This window comes from Zonotrichia albicollis, chromosome Z (assembly GCF_047830755.1).
Source record: "Zonotrichia albicollis isolate bZonAlb1 chromosome Z, bZonAlb1.hap1, whole genome shotgun sequence".
NCBI classification, from domain to species: Eukaryota; Metazoa; Chordata; class Aves; order Passeriformes; family Passerellidae; genus Zonotrichia; species Zonotrichia albicollis.
In genome coordinates this window covers 74,200,290-74,209,824 of record NC_133860.1, presented here as the reverse complement: position 1 = coordinate 74,209,824, position 9,535 = coordinate 74,200,290, and the positions used below count along the sequence as shown (strand labels likewise).

Here is a 9,535-nt window from a genome sequence, read left to right as displayed (position 1 = left end):
ATCTCAATTAATTAAACCACTGTCTGGTAGAAGGGTATTTTGCCTTCCCCAACAAAACTCAGCAGCTTCTAGCGCTATTTTAAGGCTTGGCCCAGGTCTATTGAGCCACAGTTCAGTGATACTGGAGTGGGTAGTTAAGACAGAGACTCTGACTGCCTCTGAAGATGCCTAGACTGAGACAGTGAGCCAAACTACAACTAAGAACATCAGTTGAGACAGAGACCCAAACCTTAGCTACAGTAGTCATACAAACAGTGGAAAAGAACCAGTAGACATGGAGGCTGATGGATCCATAAAATTTATGTCTTTTCCTGGGGACTATGATATTGACAGAAAAAATAAAAAAGATGCAACCATTAGCAGTGTCTGGAGGATGTTCCTGTCAAGCACGAAGGAAAGACAAAATAATCAGCAGGACTTGCTCAGTCTTCAGTAGTCCCATATGGCCAGTGGAAAATTCTGGCGGAGGATGAGGTTAACAGTGAACTATTATGGCCTCACTGAAGTCTTGCTATGGTACCGCGTTCCAGTGTGGGGAACAGCAATCTGTTGTTTTAATAATGGACAGTCAGGATCGAAATTAAGCCAAATGCTGTATCTGAGAACCGTTTATTGGTAACAAAGACAAGAAGGAGAAGGAGTTGCCCAGAAGAGGGCTAGAAGAGCCAGAAAAGAATGAAGGAAAATGGAAAAGGACTGGGGGAGAGGGGAGGCAGAGAGAGAAGACGGAGGGCAGAGCAGGGCGGATCAGGGGCCGCTGCCGGGCCCGGGCCGCGGCCCGAGGGGCCTGCGCAGCTCCCGGAGAGCCGCGGCTCCTCGGGCGGACATGCGGTGAGGGGCAGCCCGGACGGGAGCTCCAGGACCCTGGACAGAGTCACGGCGACGGGCTGGATCGGGGCGGTGAGGTTGAATGCGGGCAGCCCAGGCAGGGAGGCGGGGGAGAAGGAGCAGTGCGGTGGGCAGGGACACAGGGAGGCAGGAGAGGGGTGAGGGCGGGCAGGAGCCAGCGAGGGCAGGAGGGCCAGAAGGCAGGCTGGGGCCAGGGAAAGGACGGAGTGAGCCAGCCAAGGAACTGTAGCGAGCCCCAGCGAGCAGCGCTGAGCCCTGATGCAGTTAGTTTTTATATCCCCCGGCCCCTCCCAAAATCTGTCCGTGGATAGGAGACCATTGGTCAGCCCCAACTTTCTTTGGCACCCTTTGGTGCAGACCTTTTCACGACCTGGTTGGAGAAACCCCTCCAGTGCTTCCTACTGCCTGCCCCAAGTGAGGTGCTGCCAGGTGAAATCCCCCCAGAGACAAGGCTTCCCCAGTCCTGGCTGCCCCTGTAAGTGGCACTGGCGCAGGGCCTGTCCCTGCAGACAGCCCCGACAGCCAGGGTTGAGGCAAACTCAAATGCTGGGTCAAAGCTAGATGGGCTCCACACATAATGCTAAGTGCTGTTGTGCCACGCACACCAGAGCTCTAACAGGAGGTCTGAGAGGTTGCATGCTACAATTGATGCTATGTGTTTTTCCAAATTACTTCGGCAGCTGAGTGCAAGCCATTCTTTGCTTTCACAGGGAGCAGTATTTCCTTGTGAAAGCCACCTGGAACTGGCTGTCCGAGGGGTTGAAGCACAATCCCACGACTTGCCATGAAACAATTCATCCTGCACTGGGACAGAAGAGTCAAAACAGCTAGAAAAGGAAAACACTCAACAAAACCCATCTGTGTTAATCAGTTTATAAATCTGCTCTTACTTCTTTACGATCTGGCTTCAAAAATGTCATAGACTTCAGGTTTTTGTCAGGATCTTAGAAGTTACAACCATTAATCCAAAAAGGATATTAGTATGTTTTGCTGGTCTTAGCTGGGATTGACTTTTTTCACAGAAGCTGGTATGGGTGTCTGTTCTGGATTTCTGCTGGAAACAGTGTTGATAATTCAGTGTTTTCGTTGCTGCTGAGCATTGCCTATATGACAACACACAACTTTTCTCACTTTTACTCTTTTGATTCTCTTGCCATCCCACTGGGGGTGAGTGAGCAGCTGTGTGGGGCTTTGTTGCTGGCCTGGTTTAAACCATGACAGATGTATCTACAGAAAAGCTCAGTGTCAGGGGAGAAGCAGGCAGAGAGATCTGAACAAGGTTGTTACACTGCTTTCTCATAGCTTGAGATGGCACAATTTTTTTCGCAGTACTTCAAAAAGCAGGTAGCCATAATAGATAATTCAATAGTGTGGGTTTCAGTTATGCCTGTTTCTTCATTTAATCTCAGTATTATTAGTGGTTATTAATGTATTGCCACATGTTGCCAATTATTTATAGAAACAAAGATATGACCAATGAAACAATCATCTGTGGGAGAAATTCTGTGTGTATAAACAATGCATCAAGTGAAATCATGCAGTTTGAAGTAAGAATTGGACTTACAAGAACTTACTAAAAATTAAAAGTAAATATCTTTTCATGTTACCTGTCCTACACCCAAGTTTTGATCTTCTATAAAAGCTTCTTATACAGTAGCTCTTAGCTACTCTGTGAGGCAGATCTAAGTCCAGTAGGAAAGGAATAAGATTTATTTCAAAATTTGCTGGTTTGAGAGTCCAGTATTTATTTATGTCTAGAGTTCAGGAGAGCATCTATTAGATGCATTCTTTATAGGTGTATTGGGTTTGCACGGCCTGGGTGTTGGTATCGGGGGTTCACGGAGGTGGCTTCTGTGAGAAACTGCTGGAAGCTTCCACCATGTCTGGCAAGCCAACCCCTGGTGCCTCCAAAGATGGACATGCTGCTGGCCAAGGCTGTGCCAGTTAGAAAAGGTGGTAACGCCTCTGTAATAGCAGATTTAAGAAGAAACCAAAACAAAAGGTTTTTTTCAGTTTTAATATGGGCCAGAAAAGAGCAGAGTGAGAACATGTGAGGCGGACAGCTCTGCAGACATCCAGGTGAGTGGAGAAGGAGAGGCAGGAGGTGCTCCAAGTGCCAGAGCAGGGATTCCTCTGCAGCCCATGGTGAAACAGCTGTGCCCCTGTAGCCCATAGAAAATCACAGGGATGCACAGATCCACCTGCAATCCAGAGAGGACCCCCACACTGGAGCAGGTGGATGACTGGAGGAGGCTGTGATCCTGTAGGAGACCTGTGGAGAGAAAGGGGCCCTGTTCCCATGTTGTTGCAGGCTGTCCTCAGAGGACTGCACCCCACGGAAGAGTGACCCACGCTGCAGCAGATTTGGGAGGGCTGTTGTCCATGGGATGGATTCATATTGCAGCAGTTCTCAGAGAGCTGCTGCTCGTGAGATGGACTCACACTGGAGAAGATCATGGAGAAGTGTCTCCCAAGGGAGGGACCCCACAGTGCACCAGGGGAAGGACTCCTCTCCCTGAGCAGCAGGAGAAGCCACAGGTGATGGATGAACTGAGCTCATTCACTCTCTCCTTGTGTTGCTGGGGTAGGAGGTACAGCTGGAAGGAGGGAGGGGTGGAGGGAAGGTGCTTTTGAGGGTTTGTTCTACTTCTCATTATCCTGCTCTGATTTTGTTAGTAATAGATTCACGTCATGTCTCTAAGCTGACCTTGTTCTGCCCTTAATGGTATTTGGCGAGTGATCTCTCCCAGTCCTTATCTCAACCCATGAACCCTCCATTAAATTTTCTCTCCTCTGTTTAGAGGGAAATGAGAGAGCAGCTCTTGTGAGCACCTGGGCATCCAGCCAGCACCAATCCATGACAACAGGGTTTGAAATCACGTGGTCCCTTTTGTTGTACTGACTTAGAGTGTACGTAGTCGGACTGTACTAGAGGAGTATTTGACCACTTTTGTAGGGCTTTCTTCTTTATCAGTTATTGTGAATTTGTTTCAGAGGCACACAACAGAGCATGACTTTGCATGGCAAGGTTTTGATAGTGGGGGGGGCTATAAGGTTTGATTTTCTGGGAAGATGCTGGAAACTTCCCCCATGTCTGATGGAGCCAGTGACAGTGCACCAAGATGGACTTGCTGTTGGCCAAGGCTAGCCCATCAGTCATGGTGGCAGAGCCTCTGGGATAAAATAAGTGGAAAAAATTATTGCACAAAAGTTCTCTCAGCCAGTGAATAGTGGAGTGAGCAGATGTGAGACAAACAGCCCTGTGGACACCAAGGTCAGTGAAAAAGGAGGGGGAGAATGTGCTCCAGGCACCAGAGCAGATATCCCACTGCAGCCCAAGGAAGAGACAATGGGGATCCATTGTTGGCTCCCTTCTGCCCATGGAGCTCCATGGCAGAGCTCCACCTGCAGCCTATGGAAGATCCCATTCTGTACCACATGGAAGGGACCCAAGAGGGAGCAGTTGGTGAAGAGCTGCAGCCCAAGGGAAGTACTCACATTGGAGAAGTTCATGGAGGACTGTCTCCCATGGGAGAAACCCACTGGTGGAGTAGGGGAGGAGTGAGGGGAGCCCTACACACAATGGGGAGGAAGCGGCAGAGTGTGAAGAAGTGATTGCAGCCCCCATTTCCCATCCCTTCATGGCACTGGGAGGAGGAAGTAGAAAATCAGGAATAAAGTTGAGCTAAGGAAGGAGGGAGGGATTGAGAGAAAGTATTTCTAAGATTTTTTTCCTCATTATCCTGTTCTGATCTGATTGAAAATAAATTAATTTCCACAAGTTGGATCTGTTTTGCCCATGATATTATTTCTCTGTCTTTATCTCAGCCCATGAGCATTCTGTTGTATTTGCTCTCACCTGTCCACAGAGGATAGGGCACCTCTGGTAGGCACCAGGCATCCAGACAAAGTCAAACCAGCACAAAATTAAGGAAGATTAATGTATGGTAAGAATCAATCTTAAAAAAAAATCTATTTTCTTGATGTCAGTCAACTAATCAAGCACTATTACATTTTTTTTTTTCAGAAAATCCACCAAAAATGTTGCCTATTAATGTGTCTGGGTCATGACTATTTATGTGTCATGATAGTAGAGGTGCTACTAAGCTGAAGTGGAAGAGATTCTGCCTTAGATTATTTATTCAGCATCCTAGTAGTCTTTATTTAATTTGACATTCTCTCAAAATTTAGAATCAATTCATATGCTTTTAAAATGTAAATATTAGAGTCTCTCAATGTTGTATGACTAAATTAGGAAAGTTTGACATGTTTTAACTTTGGAAAGGATTAAATTTTGATATATCCATTATTTCTCTTGAGGTAATTTTAAGCACATATTTAGGATTTTCTTTTTTGTGTATGTGCCAGCGGATTTCTTTACAGTCCTAGCAACTTTGACACATTGGATGTGGAGGATTTTCCATGTAACTGCTTCCTGGAAAAGCAATTCACTCATTGTTGAGTGTGAGAGCTAAGAATCCAGCCCCAGCATGATAGTGAGAGTTTGAGAGACTCTAACTCAAATTTTGAGGGTTTTCTTGGAGAGCTGGAGTATCTTGCATGACTAAGGGAACAAAGAAGGGGCTCGGGACACAGTCTAGAGTTGTGACTACATTTGCATTCACAAATTAGAAACATTTGCATGCAACGTGCAAGACATGCTTTTTAAAAAATATTATAATACTATAGATCATTTATGTCACATTCACAAACTTGGAAAAAAGTAAAGAAATCTTACCTGAATATAATTTATTCCTTGGATTCTAACTCATTAGCATTGCAACTACATATTAGGAAATTATGACCTAGAGATATACTAACAATAATATCAATCTTGGTTTCTTGAAACAAGAGTTTGAAACAGTCCTTTTTCTGAACAAGTTTAATTCAATATCTGTGTCTTTTCCTTTGGGGGTTCATTTTTCTACTTGAGCATTCTATTACTACAAACTGCTATTTCCTGAGAGGGAAAAACATGTAATTTCAACATATGCAAGCAATAATTAATGAAAGAAATTATCAGCCATGAAATAATGCAATTTGAGAGTACAATGAATCTATTAATATAGAAATTACTGCATAAAATTATTTTTTAAAGTTATAGAACAAAATAAGTAAATGTTGTGCCATGAAGTACTGGATGATCTCTCCAGACATGCATAAACACATTATCCCTGGTCATAGCCAAGCATGATTCATGGCAAAAGTCTTCATCCAAATTTGCAGGGAGTGGTTATTTAACTCATGCTCCAGTAAACAAAAAAACCCCACAGACTGCAAAAACAGTAAGAAATAATTCAAAGTGCTAAAAAAGAACTTCAGTTCATATTATTGTCATTCTTTACGCTTATATTTTGCTATATTCAAATGGTTTATAAAAATGCATGTTTTGAGAAAGCAACCTGTACAGATTTTCTTATGAGCTGAATAACAGAAGGGAATTTGTATTTGAAATATTTTGGTCTCATATGTGCATTGTTTCCATTCTTGTAGGAGATCAACCAGAGATCAATATTTTTTGCAGGAGATCAACATATTTTGCAGGAGATCAACATATTTCAAGATTTGTCCTATCTAAGCATTCCCCTTTTTGTGTCAATATAAACATTATTAATTGGCTGTAACTTTTCAAGTTGTACATAACAGTACACAAATCACTCTTTTTTACCAAGTTTTATTCTGTTTAAATCTAGGGGAGATCAAGCAGAAGAAAGAATGATCAATGAGAGAGGAAAGAAAATTAAAAAATCTTCCATCTTCCACAATTTCAACTGAAAAATCTGCATCTTAAAGTAACAAAGTGATGAATATCTAAATCAAATGTACATGACCTGAAAATAATTATTTCATTAGAAAAATTTTCAAGAAACAAATTCTGAAGCAGAAGTTTCACTTACTGTGAAGATTTAACCATATAATGTTATTTGCTGAGCTTACATATCTTATAGGTTATTCTTCTACAAGATTTTCCAGCTGATTAAGACATAGTGAAATCTGCAACTTTTGGATGCATGAGTTTGACCTCACTTTTTTAATGTCTGCTTATTTGTCAGTGGAACAGTTACAGAGGGTTCTTTTCTTAAGAGCAAGTAAGTATTATATACAGTAGATAACACTCATACTCTTTTACTGTTTCTGAAGAGAGTTACAAATGTCAATATTATTAATTTACTAACAGCTCAGGCTGTTTTCCAAACAGAAGCACAGGGCATGATGAATCACTCTTTATCCACTTATAAAAAGGTAGCTTTTCTAGAGAAGACTCATATTGCTCATAGTGCATGAAATATTAATAAGGGCTGATCTGTAAACAGTTCTGTGTGTAAAATTGAGTGGAAAAAACATTAAAAAGTTTTAAAAAGCTGAAAAAAATTACTGATACTTATAAGGAAAGATGAACTTATCAGAAGATGAAAAAGAAATCCTCTTCAAAGGCATGGGGAGAGATCTGGAAATGTAGGAAATCAGAATTACCAAAAGAGTGCTTAGTGTTTAAGGATTACAATTTACACTGCACATTACATGGGACTATACACACAAGTTTACACTATCTTGAGCAGTGAGGTATTTTTAAAATAAAAAGAAATTGGAAGAGCCTGACTGACCAGACTTCCCAGCCAAAAGATGTGTCATCTTCAGTCTTTCTCATACATCCTGACAGGAGACATTGTCCTGAAAACCTTTATGTCGATATCTGAAGATACTGTACATGTCTTTTAGATGGCTGGAGATGAGCAAATTACCTATCAGAAAAAATGAAGAAATTTGAAGAGTATTATAATATGGGAGAAAAAAAAACACTTGTACAAGAACTCTATGGCTTTTGGGAGATGTTAGTTTTAACATTAAAAAAAAATCAACAACCCAAACACAATTTTTTCATGCAAACATATAAAAAATAAATTGAAGAAGTCAGAAATACAGTTATGTAGTCCTTCTGAATCTCTAATGTGGCATCAGAGTTGAATCTCAGAGCCTGAAAAGGAAGATTTTGAGAATTCTGGGATGACAGAGCACAAGACCAATCTATGAGGCTCTGGAAATTGCCATAGTTAGAATAGTTGAAGAAAAGCAAAGACAATATTAAGGCAAGCTCATTTTTATGGTTTGTCTCTTGAAAACCCTAAATTCCAGGTTCTATCCTAGAATTCTTCTTTTTAAACACCTAAGACATGATCTGGTATCTGTCACAAAAGAAATTCTTTTGTATTTTACATAACAAATGAACCTTTCTAAGATGTATCTGAAAGAGCATGCTAGAGAGATATATTCTATATCTCTTTTTTTCCTCATTTGTGCTGGAGATCCCTAAAAGAACATGGAAATATTTATGCTAAAAAGCACACAGATTTGGGTATACTGGGAGGACTAGGAATCCTCTGGATCTCAAGTTGCTGCATTTGGAAATGTTTGCCATGTAATTTCTTTTTTTTTCTTCCAGCCTGTACATACACTTAACTCAAGTTAAAGTGAACCCTGTTCACTCAGTTTAGAAAAAAGAAAATAATTTTCCTTTAGGATTTTTCAAAAAGATTTTGATATCATGTACTATAAGACTGTTGTGGCTTTCAGTAATTCTGTTTAGGTTTCATTATATTTTCTACATACATTTACTAAATTTTCAAGTTCACTGGTTGTCTGAGAGAAAAAGAAATTTTGGCTAGCAGAATCTTACTATACAAATGTTTCTCATAACTTTTTTTCTTTTTTTTTTATCATACTTTCAGATATGTTTTCAAAGTATCTTATTTTGTGAATCAAACTACCTCTTCTTGTACACTGAACCAATCTCATTCAAATTTTCGATACAGGCAAATTAGGGACAAGACTTAAGTGCAAAAAGTCATAGTATTGTGGCACTATCTGCAGCTAGTGATATCTGACTTGCACTTATTCAGCTGAATATCTACTTATCATTTTATACTTGAGTCTTTATCTCCAGAATATTTGGAAACTGCATTGATAAAAACTGGAGAAAAAAGAAAATGATTGATTGTGTGTCAAAATTTATCATTACAAATAATTTTTTAAATAGCATTTCTTTAAGAATATTAAGTAGTGTCTTATTCTGTCAGTTTTTATCAGGGTATAAAATGTCACAGCATATGTACTGTATTCGAGGTATTTTTCTTTAACTACAGTACTAAAATAAAGTAACTAAAATAAATGTGATTCACAATGTAGTTCCTTTCCCACTGTAATCCCTGTGTGCACATGATTTTTCCTCTTACATATTTTGTTATTCTTTTGAGAACTCTCACAATAATAAAATTCCGCATGAGAAATCTTGAATGTAGAAATCATTGTGTGTATGGGTGTTTGGTCACTACTTTGTGTAATTTTTGACCTCTATTTTTTTGATTTTATGTATGGAAATTCACAAAATCAGGCTATCATTTTTGGCATTAGACTTTCTCATTTTTTCTAAAATAAATGTGATTCTGAATAAATTTTGCCTGCAGGCATGATATTTTTCACTTTTCTTTTAGATTTATTTAATCTTTGTTTTCCCCTCATTGTTCTGGTGAGTCAGATTTTAATATTTTAAAATGTTAGATTTTCTTACAGGAAGCAAGTATATTATAATTTTAAATGTCATTACAAAACATGAACATGTTCGGACCCTAATCAAGTGCTCTTATTTTCATTTTTATGTGACGCTGCTTCAAGTAAGGAGAGGAACAAT

At 40.1% G+C, this 9,535-nt stretch overlaps 1 long non-coding RNA gene across 2 annotated transcripts; it reads left to right on the top strand.

Moving 5' to 3' along the window:
- Window positions 1–290: 290 nt before the first annotated feature.
- Window positions 291–9,245, top strand: LOC113459459 (uncharacterized). Of its 2 annotated transcripts, none has more exons than XR_012578214.1 (4): window positions 291–900; window positions 1,560–3,387; window positions 4,678–4,796; window positions 6,543–9,245. It is a non-coding gene; the product is annotated as an uncharacterized LOC113459459 (long non-coding RNA). The 2 variants fall into 2 exon arrangements; XR_003380705.2 differs by having other exon boundaries at window positions 314–900; window positions 3,161–3,387.
- Window positions 9,246–9,535: the final 290 nt, after the last annotated feature.